This window comes from Balaenoptera borealis (assembly GCF_965194805.1).
Source record: "Balaenoptera borealis genome assembly, chromosome: 1".
In the NCBI taxonomy this organism is placed as follows: domain Eukaryota; kingdom Metazoa; phylum Chordata; class Mammalia; order Artiodactyla; family Balaenopteridae; genus Balaenoptera; species Balaenoptera borealis.
In genome coordinates this window covers 162,174,725-162,191,957 of record NC_138860.1, presented here as the reverse complement: position 1 = coordinate 162,191,957, position 17,233 = coordinate 162,174,725, and the positions used below count along the sequence as shown (strand labels likewise).

General features: G+C 44.4%; 1 pseudogene across 1 annotated transcript; it reads right to left on the bottom strand.

Annotated features, from left to right (window-relative positions):
- Positions 1-1,581: 1,581 nt before the first annotated feature.
- On the bottom strand, positions 1,582-12,516 carry LOC309620931 (peptidyl-prolyl cis-trans isomerase E-like; annotated as a pseudogene). The gene is made up of 4 exons (XR_014249837.1): positions 12,397-12,516; positions 9,830-9,953; positions 4,044-4,241; positions 1,582-1,695 (listed from the first exon to the last, which is right to left on the bottom strand). The product of XR_014249837.1 is annotated as a peptidyl-prolyl cis-trans isomerase E-like (transcript).
- Between the last annotated feature and the right edge of the window lie 4,717 nt (positions 12,517-17,233).

Sequence of the window (17,233 nt, the reverse complement as noted above, 5' to 3'; positions counted from 1 at the left end):
ACTGACACACGCTATATTGTAGATGAACATTTTTAAAAACATTATGCTAAGTGAAAGAAGCCAGTCACAAAAGCCTACAATTGTATGATTCTGTTTACATTAAATGCCCATAATAGGCAAATCCACAAAGACAGAAAGTAGATTAGTGTTTGCCTAGGGCTGGGGGACAAGGGGATTAGGGAATGACTGCTAAAGAGTGTGGGGTTTCTTTTTGGGAGTGACGAAAACATTCTAAAATTATATGTGGGGATGGCTACATGACTATGTGAATTCATTAGAAACCACTGAAATGTACACTTTATTTTTATTTTTTGGCCACACCATGCAGCACGCGGGATCTTAGTTCCCCAACCAGGGATCGAACTCACACACCCTGCACTGGGAGCGTGGAGTCTTAACCACAGGACCGCCAGGGAAGTCCCGAAATGTATGGGTGAACTGAATGGTATGTGAATTCTATCTCAATGAAACTGTTAAAAAAAAAGATAATTATGCTCTGAAATAGTGAAGCCTAGTGGCAGAGATGTTTGCTCAGTGAATGAGAGCACAAAAGACAGTCACCTCAGACAGACACACACACACACTGGTGACAGTATCACAGAAGGCTTTCTGGAGGAAGTGACATCCGAGTTCAGTCTAAAAGGCCCAAGTTTGGCAGGGGCTGAAGGAGTGTAGCATGAGGAGCTGCAGTTCATCTGTGGCAACAAGAAACCCCACCCCTCATGGCTGGGCCTCTAGAACGTGTGCTCCCTTCAAATGGGGACTGAGTCCCACTCTACTTTCAGGCCGGAGTTGATCAGGGTGCCTGACACATAATGGACTGGCCCTGTGAATATCTGTTTTGAATATTTAAATATTTACTGCAGGTTTACTATGTGTCAGACACTGTTCCAGAATACAATGGTGAACAAGAAAGACTAAGTCCTGCCCTCATGAGGCTGACATTCTCAGGAGAAATAAGACAATAAATAAGTAAAAGAGTAAATCTATAATATGATTTCAGGTAACCAGTGCTTGAAGAAAAATGAAGCTGATTAAAAAGAAGAGCGAGATGGTAGGAAAGCCCATTTGAGACAGAGAGGCAAGGGCAGGCTTCTTGGGCTAGACGACCTGTGGGCGATGCCCAGAGAAGATGAGGGGTGAAGCCTGTGGGTGCTGGAGGAGGAAGCCTCCAGGAGAGGAGCCGGCACCTGCCACGGCCCTGTGGGCAGTGAGCTCTGGGTGTCTGAGGAACAGCCAGACTGCAGTGGGGGCACAGAGGGCGGGCAGCACAGTCCATGAGCTTGGAGAGGGGCCAGGACCCAGGTCAGCGGCCTGTAGGACCAGATGCTACACGAGATGCGCCACGCGGGGGTTGTCAGCAGGAGAGCAACGTGATGAGAGTTACCCTTAAAAAGGACTGCTCTGACCATCTTGCAGAGATTAGACTCTGCGGGGGAAGAGGCAAGAGTGGAAGGAGGGAGACGAGCTCGGGGACGCTGGAGGTGCTGGAGGAAGGTGAAGAGCAGCTGCACTGGGAGGTGAACTGAAGACAGATGGACCTGCCATCCAGGCGACAGAGGAGGGGGGCAAGGATGAGTCCTAAGCTTCTGACCAAGCAGCCGGGTAGACGGCGGCTGAAACAGGGGAGATGGGGAGGAAGCGCTTGGGGGCGAAGAGCAAGAGCTGCTTGGGCACGTGAGGTCTGCGACCCCGCTGGGATGTCCAGGGAAGACAGCGGGAGGGCAGCAGCAACACGTACGTGGGGGCGGGAGAAATTCAGCAGACAGGAGGGAAAGCCCCGGGACGGACAGGATTGTCTAGGGCAGTGACTCTAAATAGGGTAATGCTGCCCCCTCGAGGCTACTTGGAAAGTTCAAGGCATGGTTTTGGTTGTCAGTAATACTGGGGAGGAAGCAGGCATGTCCTGCAATGTCCCACCTAATGAAGAATTATTCTAAATCCTTAGACTTTCAATGCCCAGACAAACATTCATGCAGATGACAAATATCTGTTTATAATGATCTAAGCCTAGACCCTAACTCCATTTTACATGTAAATCCAAAGATTTATTATGTTGAATTTTTTCAGAAATGGACCTATCACATAAGCTGAGGGAAGAGTCACTTTCTTTTTGTTCAGAATATTACCAAGAGATTTTCACTGTTTCAGAAAATCATGCTGCCGTGACTCTGGTGACATGATACGCCAGTGTCAGTCAGTCCACGTTGCTAACCTGCTCCAGGCAGAAGTGCATGTGTTCAAATATTCCATACATGCAGTTGTGTCCAAGCATCTAAATATCGAAATGCATATTATTTTATTCTAAATTACTTTCCTTTATGTTATAATACTACTTTTTAAAAATTAGGTATTGGCAGGATATGTTAGCTGTGACTTTCATTTCAGCATATAGTAAAGTATCAGTTCTAAGAGGTGGGCACGAGGCTAATGCGTTAAGAACCGTTAAGTAAAGAGTAAGTGTAGACAGAGAAGAAAAACCAGGGCTGAGCTTTGAGTCCCTCTAACGACTTGGAGGTGGGAGGGGGGAGAAAGGAAAGGAGACTGAAGAGGAGCAGCCTATGAGGCACAACGAGAACGGAAGATGAGGTGCTCTGCCAGCAAGTGAAGAAAGGGGCTCAGGAAGGGCGTGATTCATAGTATCAAGTGCTACTGAGAGGTGGAAAAAGAGGGCGGAGGCTTGGCTGCTGGCAAGGTGGAGGCTGCTGGCATCTTCAACGAGAGCAAGGCGTGGTGGGGAAGAAAGTCTCACTGGAGGGGGCGGAGGAAAGAAACAGAGGCCATGAGCCTACACAACTCGGAAGAAGTTTTGCTAAAAAGGGACCAGCGAATTAACGTGGCAGCTGGAGGGGGAACACAGGGTCGAGGGAGAGTTATTTTATTTCTTTGAAGGCTGGCAGCACTGCAGCATGAGGGAGACTGGAGGATGCAGTAAAGGGAGGGGAGGACCCAGGTCTGATGGGAACTGGGAAGAAGAGCACAGCAGATCTTTCTCATTGTTCCTATTGCTCAGTGAGATAAGAAGCAAGATCATTAGCTGGGAGGGAGAGTGGCGGGGGCAACGCTGGAGGTCTGAGGCTCGAGGAAAAGGAGTGTTTTCTTCTCAGACTGCGACGAGGATCAAGCAGCGATCTGCGAGGACTGCTGGGCTGTGCTCCTCACCCTGAAGGGCACCAGGTGCGTGGGCATGTGCTTTCCTCCAGTACATGCGAGTTTTGTACCAGGTGAGCAGCAGAGAGCAAGAAAAAGGCAGTGCGGCTGGAAGGCAAGAGTGAGGGAAGCACAGCTGGTGATGGAGCCTGGGATATGAGGAGGCAGATGCAACCAAACGGCAGTGTTTTGGGGGTGGGGGAGGGGAGGGGTTGGACCATGACTGGGCGAGCGGATGATACATTTCAACTATAAATACCTCGGAAAGGACATCACCGTGACCACGATGAAACCTGAATATGCACTGTAGGTGACAGTACTGTACCAGTGTTAATTTTCTGCTTTTGATAACTATATATTGTGGTAATACTAAAAATGCCCTGGTTCTTAGGAAATAACACAATGAGGTATTTAGTGGTGAAAGTGCGTGAGGTCTCTGACTTACTCTCAAACAGCTGCCCCCAAATAGACACTGTCTATAAATATATACAGAAAGAGACTAGAATAAGTGGGGAACGATGGTCACCAGTAAACAGCTGGTGATGTGGGTGAACGGCATATAAAGGTTTACAGGCAGGGGCTCCTTGTTCTGTTCCGGTAAGTTTTTGGTAAACTTGAAATTATATAAAATAAAAAGTTACAGAAACAGTAACAACACATCACTGTAGCAGCAGGACCAGGCTATATGCCTCTTCCACTTAAAAGGAGGCAAGCGTGAACTTGAGTAAGTCAAAATAAAAAACAAAAAAACCCTTAGAAGCCTAAAGCTCTAGCCAGGCTGAACACCTCTCCTCTGTTCACTGGGTGGCGGTCTGGAGGAGACCGGAACCACAGCCCATTGCTCCCCCTGCTCAGCCATCCGGCCCCAGCCCGGCCCACCGATCACCACCCACCGATCGGGTCCCACCTGGTCCCGTGTGTTTGAGGATGAAGTTTTCATCGTCAAACTTTCCCATAGATAGACTTGCCCCCGGTGCCGTTGTGGTTGGTGAAATCGCCGCCCTGGCACATGAACTGGGGGATGATGCGGTGGAAGCTGCTGCCCTTGAAGCCAAAGCCCTTCTCGTGGGTGCACAGGCAGCGGAAATTCTCTGGCGCCGAGAAAGGAAAAGGTGCCGGGGTTAAAAATATCTAACTGGATAGTTAAACCTCCAGCTCTCAGAATCTAAGAAAGTATATATTACCTTCACTTGAAGTAAACGTTTACTAGTGGTATGGCACACAAAGAGACTGAACAGACCAGGGGAATAGAACAGACAGTCCAGAAACAGACCAAGGTACATATAATTCAGTATTTCATAAAAGTTGTCATCTTAAAATCGTTCGGGCAAAAATGGACATTTTCTAAAATGGTGCTGGGACATATGAACAAACATTTGAAAAAAGGTGAAGTTGGATTTACAACTTACCTCACTGCAAGAATAAACTCCAAATGGATCAGATATCTAAATGTAAAGAAAAAAATTAATTATCTGTACTAGAGGACAACATGGGTTGGATTCTTCTATAACCTGGGTGTAAGGAAGGACTTTCCAACTATCACTCAAAATCCAGGGGCAATTAAAAAAAAAAATTCAACAACTTTTGCATGGCAAAAAAACCATAAACAAAGTAAAAACAACAACAAAAAATGACAAACTGGGAGAAATATTCATTGGCAACATATATCACAGAAAATCTAATATCCCCATATATGAAGAACTCTTAAAAACTGGAAGGAAAAAAAAGATCAAACTTAACAGAAAAAGCGACAGAAGACATAAAAAAATCATTTTTGGGGGACAGTTTTTGTTATAAGTCATTAAATATATAAAAAGATATTCTTTGACAATCATAATAAGAAAAACGTAAATTAAAACTACCAATACTTTGAGAATCCATTTCTTGCCTATCAGACTGGTCAAAATTCAAAAACTTAAAAACACAATCTGTGAGTGAAGCCAGGGAAACAGGTATTCCCACACATCACTAGAGGGAATGCAAAATGATACCTCTTTGTAGGAGAATTTGGCAATATCTAACAAAATTACCTGTGCATTTACCCTTTGACCCAGTAACCCTACTTTTAGGAATGACCCTGAAGATATACCTCCAACGATATGAAATCCACATACACATTATTTGTAACCGCAGTATAATGGAAACAACCTAAATGCCCATGCACCAGAATCTTGTTGAATAAACTATGGTATGGCCACCTTGTGAAGTACTATGAACAAGAATAGGAGATTTCTGTGAACTGATATGGAGTGATTTCCAGGATATGTTGTTTAGTGAAAAAAGCGAAGTGCAAAAGAGAATACACAATATGCTACATGTTGTGAAAGAAGGAAGGAAATAAGGAAATATTCCTATATCTGTTCATTTTTGCAAAAGGAAACAAAAGGAGGATTAACCAGGAACTAATGAAATTGGTTACTCATAGAAGGTGGGTGGGAATAGGGGCAGAGGGAGTGGGAGGGAGTGACACAACTCCATGTGTGCCTCTTGGTATAGTTTTGATTTCTGAAGACTGTCAGAGTTTATTCAAAAAATAAAACTTAATCAATAAGGCTGGGGGTGGGGGTGGAACCCCTAAAACGGAACACAAAGAGAAACAAGTGAGAACTGAAGTTAAATGGATAACTTAGCCATACAGAAGGAAAGAAAGGAATCTAAGAACTCTTTGAACACAGTATTTGGACTCTTTACAGACTGAAGAAAAAGAAATGCAAAAAAAATTGTTTGTTGGTAGTGGTACAATTGTAGCAATTCTGAAACTATTTTGTACTGTAGGATTGAACAGTATGTGAAAATACTGATGTTATTGGGAGCCAAGGCTCTCGCTGTGGGAGAAAAGAGATATAAATATGTAGTATTAGACAGAAATTAGAGTATCAGTATGAATTCATGACTTAAAGATACACACACACACACACACACACTTCCTACTGAAAGGCTGAAAGGGCCTAGGATCAATGACACCCCAGAAGCAGTGTACCCACCCAGGATCCAGATCTTGATTTCTAATTATTATTTCCTACTAAAAGGAACAGGAGCTTCTTGGAGAAATGGCTGATTCCAGGGTCAGAGCAGAGAGAGTACCAGATAAGCCCAGATCTTTTTATTGTACCAGAAAGTAAGGAAGTGCTCAAAAAATGAGTGTCAAATGGATATGATATAAGAACAGACTTGAGGGGGCTCCTGATGGCCAAACTTAGGACAGTCTGAGCAATTGACAAGTGAGTGAGTGAGTGTAACGGAGTAGAACATGAATAAAAAGACTCATGAGTGCACACTAACACACGGACTACTAACGCAAAACAAATAAAGGGGGAAGGAAGAAGAGAAAGCTCTTATTCATAGCAGAAGGCTAATTAGAATAAATGTAGAAACGCTAATGTTTTTAACACAGAGGGAGCAATAATTAGAAAATTACCATCACGGTAATAATTGACTTAGTCTAGAATCAAAAACAGGATACCAAAAATCACCAGGTGAAAAGTCTTAAAGTGTCTCCTTAAAAGTCACTTATCAATTACAAAGGGGAATAAAAGTACCTTGTGAGTGGGAAAAACTGGCAGACACAACCTTAACCAAGTAACCCTCACCAGTAATGGAAAAATCAACATTAGTGACAGGGAGAAAGACATGTCACTTCTGGAGTACTGCAAAGAATACCAAAAATAACCTGAATCTAATCATGAGGAAACAAACTCAAATGAGGAACATTCTATAAAACAACTGGCCTGGAGTCTTCAAAAATGACAATGTCATAAAAGACAAAGGCTGAGGAACAGTTCCAGATTAAAGGAGATTAAACTGACACAACAAACACAGTGCATGATTCTAGATTAGGGGGAGAAAGGTTTCTATGAAGGACAGTACTAGGATATCAGAAATGATATCCTGGGGACTTCCCTGGCGGTCCAGTGGTTAAGACTCCGTGCTCCCAATGCAGGGGGCAGAGGATAGATCCTTGGTTGGGGAACTAAGATCCTGCATGCTGAATGGCTCGGCCAAAAAAAAAAAAAAAGATTTCCTGTAAGGACAGCCCTAAATCAGTGCTCATTAGCGAGTGCTATGTCCCTGGGGGTCCAGGAACCAAGAAGTAGAAGCTGGAGTGGTCCTGGTTACCATCACTCCTGTTACTTTCCATCCCTGCAACTCAAGCCTCTGTGGGTCTAGAGGTCTTGGCTCCTAGAGGGCACACCTTCACCAGTGGAGACAACCAGACTCCATTACACTTTAAGCTATGCCACTGGGTGATCACTTCAGGCTCCTTGTGCCAGGAGACAAGCAGGTAAGAAAAGGAGTCATCATCTTGGCGGGATTCTTGACCTTGGTCTTTAGGAGGTAGGTCTGCTGTTACACAACAGGGCTGGTCAGAATATGTTTGGGGGACCCATGGGACCTCTCTTGTACTGCCCTGCCCAATCTTGATGGGCAGCCATGGCCTGGGAAGGGCACAGTGACCAGGAGCTCAAATCCCCTTGGATAAAGGTCTAGGTCACCTCATCAGGTAAGCCATGTAGACAAGCAGAGAAACCAGCTGAGGTGAGGGTGAGAGGAATCTGGAATAAAGTAGAGGAGGGAGATGACAAGTATCGTTTGTGGTTCTGAGACCAAGAGCAGCAATGGGATTATAGTTCCATTAACATTCCTCTAGAAATTTCCCCAGAAAAAAGAGACCAACCAGAGTCCTGGAGGAGCCGTTCCCAGGTGAAGTAAGCGGACCCGAGTTGCGAGATGGGTGGACTGCAGTGGACGCTGCGGTTAAGCCCACAGATCCTCTCCAAGACCGAGACCCGCGTTCCCTCACCCCCGCACCTCCCAGGAGTGTTGGATGCTACCAGCCCCAGGATGGGTCCCATCCAGGAAATGCCTTTGGCCAAAGAGAGCTGCCTCACCACTCCTGGGAATCAGCCAGAATTCATGACTGGTCCATGTGAGGGTACAAAAGCCTGGCCCCCTGGCCTAAAATTCAGAGCTGGACATTCTGGAGGGATATCCAAGTGCCCAAACTCCCCATGGGATCAGCTGAGGTCTCTGTGTGACTGCAAGGCTGTTCAATTACTCTATTTTTGCCCCATCTACTCCACTCATTCTTTTACAGAAGTTGTTCCTGAGATCACTCCCCAATAAACTTTCTGCATCCACCTCTCCATGAGTCTGTTTCCCAGAAAAACTGACCTATAACAGCCAAAAACTGAGAAAAATCAAGTAGCAGTAACATGAATATATTTTTCAGAGATACAGCAATAAAAGTCAAAATAATCACCTAAAAGAAAAGAATGTTGCCTCTGGCAGGGCAGAAAAATTATGACGATGGGGGAGCAGAAGAAGGTCATGTCTTGTAACAAACTCCAAAGAACAATTTTCTTTAAACTGTATGCAATTATGACTTTGATAAGCATTAAAAAAAAAAAAGCTAGATTGAAACAAACAAAAAAAAGGATCATAGGTAAAAAGAGTAATTATGAATATTTAAGGAAATAGGCAACATACAACAACTGTCAATAGTAGTTACCTCTGGGAGATGGGCTGGAGATAGTGAGGAGAAAAATTTTAGCTTTTAATTTATAACTTAAAAATTGTAACCTTCCAAGGGAGAAACCTGGCAGAGATCTCCTTAACCAAGTGGTCAAAGTTAACATCACAAACATTGGAACTGACCTCGAGTACTTCCTCATATGATGCACTAACAAGGAAACAATGTTCTTCTGCGGTATTCCTGCCGAAACACAAAATCTAAGTCTAATCACGCGGAAGTACCAGGCAAAGACAAACCGAGAAACAATCTTAGAAACAACTGGCCTGTCTCTTCAAAGATGTCAAGATCAAGAAAGACAATAAAAAACTGAGAAACTGTTAACAAATAAAAGGAGACTAAAGAGACCCACCCACTAAATGCAATGTGTGACTCCTTGTCAAGGAACAGAAATTGTTAACATTACTATAAAGAACAATATTGGGATAAGTGATGAAATTTGAATATGACCTGAAGATTAGTTAATAGTGTTGTACTGATGTTAAATTTCCTGATTTTGATAGCTGTACTATGATTATGTAAGAGAATATTCTTGTTCTTAGGAAATTCATACTGAAGAATGATGTATGTCTTCAACTTCCTCTCAACTAGTATGGGGGTAAAAAAATACACGTATGTATGTATGTATATAAACAAAATGATAAAGCATAAGGGCAAAAAAGTAAATTAATCAACAGTTAAAGGACATATGAGAGTTCCTTGTACTATTCGTATAGAATTCTTATTCATTCTATCTGTAAATTTGAAAATATATCAAAAAATTATAAAAAAAAAAAACCCAATAAAACCAAATGGGAGAGTAATTAAAACAAATCACAAAACTTTCAACTGCTTACTCTTTCTAACAGTCCTAAGCCTTTATGGAATTTCGAAAACGCCTGCTCTGGGAGTTCCCCGGCGGTCCAGTGGTTAGGACTCCATCCTTCCACTGCAGGGGGCATGCGTCCGATCCCTGGTCGGGGAACTAAGATCCCACAAGCCATGTGGCGTGGCAAAAAAAAGAAAAGCCTGTTCTGCCTCATTTGTCACTAGATGCTGGGATCTAAGACGCCTCAGATAGACTCAGGTAGAAATAGTCAAGGGCCCAGGAGTCCAGGCAGCTTCCTCAGCCACTAGCTTCCCGGCCATCCTGACCGGAGTCCTGCTCACCTGCTGTCATGGGAACGACGCCTGAACGCAGGAGCATCTGGATGCGGCCTGCTGGCTTGTTCCTGACCTTGATGTCCATGTACACCTGAGGGTTCGACCGGGCCTTTTTTACAGCGGGCTCTCCCTAGATGCAGGAGAAATGGCCAGGTTAGAGAGAACAGCTGACTCCCCGACTAGGAGAGCGAGTGTTCTTCTGAAGACACCCCAGAACCCACTGCAGCGAGCGGGCTGAGCAAGGCACCGACAGGGAAGGCCTTGGGCCCTGATGGGGCTGCAGAAGGCGGAGGCCACGGCCACGGCCCCCAGCTGGACACCCAGTGACAGGAGACCTCAGCACCCTCTACCCGGAGCCCCATCCCTCAGGCATTTTATCTCATCTCACTGCCTCAGACACGTCAGCTCGCTTCGCCTTCACCCTCCCCTGCAGTCACAGAACAACGCTTTTCTGGCCCAAAACACACAACTCTCAACAACTTCAACCCCAGTTCAAGCCCACCCACCCTAGCCAGTTAAACAGACCCACTTCTGCAACACCACCCCCTTCCCCTATGCTTGGCCCTGCGTATCCGCAGGCTGGCTGCAGTGGAAGCAAGGAGGGCCTAAGTGCTCAGGAGACAGTGGAGGAAGTTGGGCCTTGCTTAGTGCTCCAAATGGACAAGGCTGATTAGACGATAAAACATTCAATAGAAACCTTCCCATCTGTTTGACAGAGAAAACTCTACTGTCTCTGTCTGACCTCTTTGTAGTGTGGATTAGGTCAACACATAGGTATGAGCTCTCAGGCCAAGCCCTAGGTGATTAAACAAGATCGGGCTTCTGCCCTTGAAGGACTGGCTACTCAGTGAGGGACGGGCAGCCACAACTGTGAGGGGCACACAGATCCTAGAGCCCCACAGCCGTGGTTCAAACCTCAGCCCCACCACTTCTGAGCTATGTAACGTCCACAAGTTATTCGACCTCACTGTGCCCTAGCTTCGTCACCTAGACTTGGGGATAATAATAGTACTTACCTCAAAGGACTGCCAATAGGATTAAATATTTGTAAAGCCATTAGTGCCCGGCAAAGAGTAAGCAATATTTAAAATACGTTAAATAAGTAATGTCAAAACAATGCAGTAAATGCTAGGATAGCAGGTCCCATGGAAGCCCAGAGGCCATGCAAGTCCAGAAGGGAGGGATGAAAGGTGAGTAGGAATTAGCCAGATTAAGTTGGAAAGGTCATTTTAGGCAAAGGAACTGCTTATGCAAAAACACAAGAGATTTGGGAACTCCCTGGCGGTCCAGTGGTTAGGATTCTGCGCTTTCACTGTCGAGGGAGCAGGTTCAATCCCTGGTCTGGGAACTAAGATCCTGCAAGCCACGCAGCGTGGCCAAATTTAATAGAACAAAACAACACATGAGATTTGTAGGTAACTATAAATTTGTAGATAACTACAGATTTATAGGTAACTATAGTCTCTTGTTTCCTAGAATGTAAAATGGGGCTACAATATAAAGAGATGAGCAGGGTCAGAACATGGAGAGCCCTTCTGTGCCTCTGATGTAGCCCAGACTCAATCCTATACATGAGGGAGGTCCTTAAAATGCTTGTGGAGAGCAATTATCCTCAGATCCATCCTTCAGAAAGCTCCTCCTGGTTACTCAGATCAGGAGGAAGCAGGCCTGCGACAGAGAGACCAGTTAGGAAGCTACTATCATTATTCACAGGACAGAAGATGGAGGCTAAACCAAGATAATGCAGTAGGAACAAACAGGAGAGGAAAGAGGAAGACTTAAAAGATAAAATAAGCAGAATATGGCAACGCATCATGTGTGAATTAAAATAAACTGCAGCTTCTGGTTTGAGTGACCAGAAGGCAGCAAAATTAGCTAAAATCGGGCACACGGGGAGACCAGAGTGAAAGGCAAGAGAAAATCCACTTGGGATGTGCTTTGTTTATTTATGGTGACTGTGAGACATTCAGGCAGAAATATGTGAAACACAGGAGAGAGGTCAGGGCTAGGACTAGAGATAAAGAAATCACCAGAACCCTGCCTGAGTGGCTGTGATCATCTCAGACAAGGGACAAAAGTGGCTGAAATGCACAAGGACAGTGTGGAGAAAGGAGGCGAGCGCTACGGAAGGAACTCAGAGAAACACCACTGTGCAAAGGGTGGACAGAGGAGAAGGAGCCCCTGAATTATTCTGAGGAGCAAGGGTCAAGATGTGTGTCAAGAAGCAGGAGAAAGCGCCCAGGCATGGGGAGCCCTGGACCTGGGGAAGGGGCCTCTGTGGAATCAGGGTAGGAGCAGGAAGACAGGGAGCCTGGAGCCAAAGTCTTCAGTGACGGAGCGGGAAAGATCGGTGGATGACGGGTCCTGGTGGTGTCCTTTCTCATCTGAGATACCCCCTCGTTGAACAGCCGTCACAAATCGACACCAAGCACACATAAGGCACTTCTCACCCAGTGCCCTACAAGGACAAGACACCCACAGTTTCTCCATTCAATTCCCCCAACACCACCCACAGCAGAAGTGTGCTGGGTGCAGAGCGCCAGCCTCTCTGGAAGCGCAGCCTGCAATCTCACCTCCTGGGTTTCCACTTTGGGAAGCTCTGACCCTTCTTCCTCTTTCCTCTCTTCAAGAGTCTTCCTAGAAAACTTTTTCAACCAGTCATCATGTGACCAAAGTGAAAGGAAAGAATCAAACAGATGTTAAGAAACTCAAGCTATCAGCCAACTGCTCATGAGCCACGTCCAATTCTTTGCTGCTTGGGTCAGCACTACGTGGACGCAGAACGTGGACTCACTACGTGGACACACGACGTGGCTCTCACAGGCCACAGAAAAGAAGTTACGTCTTAGGAGCTCCCCAGGGCAATGAAAGCTGTCACTGGGGAATGTCAGGCCTTCAAGTCCAGCTCTTAGCAGAGGTGGGTGAGAATAAGGAGGAAGGACTCAGCCGTGTCAAAAGGGAAGTCCCAGCCCTTGTCAAGGCTGGAAGGGCACAGTCTATATCTATGTCCCAAAGCAAGACTTTCATGGGGACAAGGCCTCTAGCTTTCTGAGAATCTCAAACTCTTTATTTCCTTGGAGGTGCTGCATTCTCTTCTCTACTCTACACCACTCTACTCATGTGCACATTACCCCACAGCAGGAAGTAAGACAGGGATAAAAATGCAACAGAGACCACAGTTGAGGACGTGATGGGGTATCTGTGGTTGCCGCCACTTACCTGGTCTGGACAAGCCTTCCTTAATTCTCACTGGTTTGGCCAAACTGACATGGATTGTCCACCCAAACATTTCAGATTCATTCTGAAAAGAGTGCAATACAACTCAGCTGCTTAAACCTTGTTAGGTTGAAAGAAGACCTGGCAGCCTTCCAGTTACTTCTAAGAAGCCTGAGACTTGCTCATGATTAGTCCTAAGTTGGGAGCCTGCAACCCCCAATGGCCAGCTAAGCACAAAGCTCACCACAGAAAGCCCCTGAGCCACCACACACTTCCTTTATTTCACCACCAACAACAGAAAGGTCTGTGTTGGCATAATCTTTGGATCTGAGCTCAGGACTCTGAAATTAAAAGGGTAAACGCAGTTACCAAGTACCTGAGTCCACCTTAAAAAGACAAGAGCAGTACTGAACTGGAAAAAGATAGTATTGCTGACTGTTGAGGGCACGTTTGATGAAATAATGACAGAGAACATGGTAACATGGAATAATGTTTAAGAATATTTCAAAATCCAAGAATAACTGATACCAGGAAAAGGTAAGTAGACAGCTTTTTAAAAAAGGTTTGTGGGACTTCCCTCGTGGTGCAGTGGTTAGGAATCCGCCTGTCAAAGCAGGGGACACGGGTTCGAGCCCTGGTCGGGAAGATCCCACATGCTGTGGAGCAACTAGGCCCGTGCGCCACAACTGCTGAGCCTGCGAGCCACAACTACTGAGCCCGCGAGCCACAACTACTGAAGCCCACGTGTCTAGAGCCTGTGCTCCACAACAAGAGAGGCTACCGCAATGAGAAGCCCGCGCACCGCAGCGAAGAGCAGCCCCCGCTCGCCACAACTAGAGAGGGCCAGCGTGCAACAACGAAGACCCAATGCAGCCAAAAATAAATAAGTAAATTTATAAAATACTTAAAAAAAAAAAAAAAAGGTTTGTTTGGGGCCTTTTCATGAAAACTAAAAAAAGAAAGAAAAAAGGATTCCTTAATTTAAAGATTTAGGTTACAATTATAGCTATGTCTTTGTTCTTAGAAACAGACAAATAAAGTACTAATTTTATTTCTAGCGATTAAGAAAAAATTGAATGATAGCATGAAATAACATCCTTATTTCACATTTAGTCATGAAGAGTGATCATAAAGATTTTTAACAAGGGCAAAAGCATTTAAGGGTTTTATGGCAGGCAAACTAATGGCCTGCCCAAAGATGTCCACCTAGGGACTTCCCTGGTGGTCCAGTGGGTAAGACTCTGCTCTCCCAATGCAGGGGGCCTGGCTTTGACCCCTGGTCAGGGAACCAGATCCCACATGCATGCCGCAACTAAGAAGTCCGCATGCCGCAACTAAAGATCCCACATGCTGCAACTAAACATGTCGCAATGAAGATCCCGCGTGCCGCAACTAAGACCCAGTGCAGCCTAAGTAAATAAATAAATATTAAACAAACAAAGATGTCCACCGACTCCCCAGAACCTATGAATATGTGATATTACGTGGCAAAAAGGAATTAAGGTTGCTAGTCAGCTGACTTTAAAATAAGGATATTATCCTGGATTATTCAGATGGGCCCAGCGTAATCACAAGGATCCTCTAAATGTGAAGGGGGAGACAGAGGACTTTGTTTCAGAGTGATGCGCTGTGAAAAAAACTCACCCTGCCATTGCCAGCTTGAAGATAGAAGGGGCCAAGAGTCAAGGAATATAGCCATTCTTTAGAAGCTGAGAAAAAGGCAAAGAAACATTCTCCCCTAGAGCCCCCAGAAGGAACACAACTCTGCTGAAATCTTCATTTTAGCTCCAAAGTGAGACTCACTTTGGACTTTTGACCTCCAGAACTGCAAGATAACACATTAGTGTTGTTTTTAAGCCACCAAATTTGTGGTAATTCAGCAACAGGAATTCAAATCATTTTCTTCTGAAGTGCCCAACCTGTCATAATCCTTCTGTAGGTTTTCTCTTTCTCAGTTGTCAATTGGTTTAACTTTATGAGAGCATCACTATTCAATGGCTCAAGAAAGCCTCACATTTTTGACTAGAGCCAACTACAGAAGTTTTCCACAATCCCTTCCATACACTTCATGAGACCCTGCCTCTTATACAAGATTCACCATTTCACCTTGCAATCAAGTTACACTCTATTTGCAGTATATTGCCCTAGCCTACAGGTTGGCAAACTTTCTATAGAGGGCTAGATAGTAAATATTTTAGGTGTTGTGGGATACATACAGTCTCTGCTGCGTGTTCTTCTTCTTCTTTTTTTTTTTTTTTCATAACCCTTTAAAAGTATAAAAACCATTTAGCTAATAGGCCATATAAAAAACAGCCTGCAGAATGGACTTGGCCCATAGACTTAGTTTGCTGACTCCTGACATAGATATAAAAATGTCAGGGAGAGATTGGCCAATAAGATGGTTGACATTTATACAAATGTTAAATGGGGAGGATTTCTGAATAAGAATTAATTTTATAAGCAGCCAGTTCCTAGTGAATACTTTCAAATAACGGCAACTTCTGCTTCCTCTATAACTTTGAAACTGTGGAAACTGGAAACACAGTATGTGCATCAGGGTCCCATGTAGCACCAAAAAACAGCTTCAGTGAAAAGCAAGATTCTCAGCCATACCATGTTTTTGATAGTTGCTTCGGCATCCTGCCAAAAGAATACAAGGAAAAAGTTGACGTGTGTAGTTCAACTCTTTTTGTAGTTAGCACGCAAATAAAAACTCAGTACCACAAGCTTTGGAAAAAAAGATGCTACTTCCCTTCCTACGGCCTAGATTGTATGTATTTAACAAAGAGCATGTACTAACTGATTGTTGGAGCTGGTGGTGTAAAGATAGGTGCTCAGGTTATGGAGACAGAATACACACAGGAAATAGGAAACAGCAGTGCCAGGCCAGAAGGCTCAGGGCTCTGCAGGGCCTGTCTTTCACATTCTGACTACATGAAGGGAACTTTGAACCAGGGCTTGTGGGTCTTCCTTCAACCAGAACTTCCTGTCTCTTGGCAACTGTCACCACCAAGCCACTATAGGGGGTTGAATAGTGTCCCCCCAAATTTCAGGTCTACCCAAACCTCAGGATGTGACCCTGTTTAGAAATAGTCTTTGCAGATGAAATTAGTTAAGATGAGGTCATAATGAATTAGGGTGGGCCATAACTCCAATGACTAGTGTCCTTATAAGAAGAGAAGACAGAGAGATACACGCAGTGGAAAAGACCATGTGAAGACGGGGGCAGAGACTGAAGTGATGCAGTTATAAGCCAAAAAAATGCCAAGGATTGCTAGGAAGAGTCAAGGAAAGATTCCTCAGAGGGACGCGGCCCTGCCAACACCTGGATTTCAGACTTCTAGCCTCCAAGTTATGAGGATAAATTTCTGTTTTTTTAGGCCACAAAGTTTGTAGTAATTTGTATGGCAGCCCCAGAAAATTACTACATCCGCTCAAATGGAGAGTGGCACCTTTTGTAACCAATGACAACAGCAACACTAGTCTAATACTAACCAGGGAAAATTTCTTACCTCTGCCAACTCAGATTCAACAAAAGCAAATCCTTGGTGCTTTTCTATAATAGCAGAAATGGGTAGTTAATATGTGGGCAATAGGAGGAAACGTGTCATATCCAGATGCCATTCAAAAAGCGAAAATCTAATTTTTAGATTTTTCTTGGTTTATTCAACAATGCTTCCAGAAATATTAAAGTCATTTTGTGTGTTTTAAATAAACATACTAAATAGTGAACTAAGTTTTTAAATTTTGTAGTATTCAATTCTACCACTACAGAATGGAAGATTTAAGTTACTTTCCAAGCATTTTGGGAATCTTTGTTTACAAGACTTACAGAAAGTAGAAAAAGTTGTCAATCTGTCAATTACTCATTCCAATTGAGCATCAACTGCATACAGAGCACTGACTTCACTACCGGGTTAGGTGACTATTAAAGCACAGTGCTTGGCCTCAGGAAAAAGTTAATTTAGTTGGTGGAGAGCAAGAGCAATAGGAGTTACTAATTTATAGAACTCAGAGGTAGAAGGACCAAAAAGCCAATCTTATCCTTTCATTTAAGCATTGAAGCAATGGAGGCTCAGAGAGTTTAAGTGTCGCACAAAGTTAGTGGCGGGGCTGGGTCTAAAACTCCTATCTTAGAAAATAACAGCCAAGGATCAAATAGAAACGTGCATATAACTGTGACACCAACTGAGG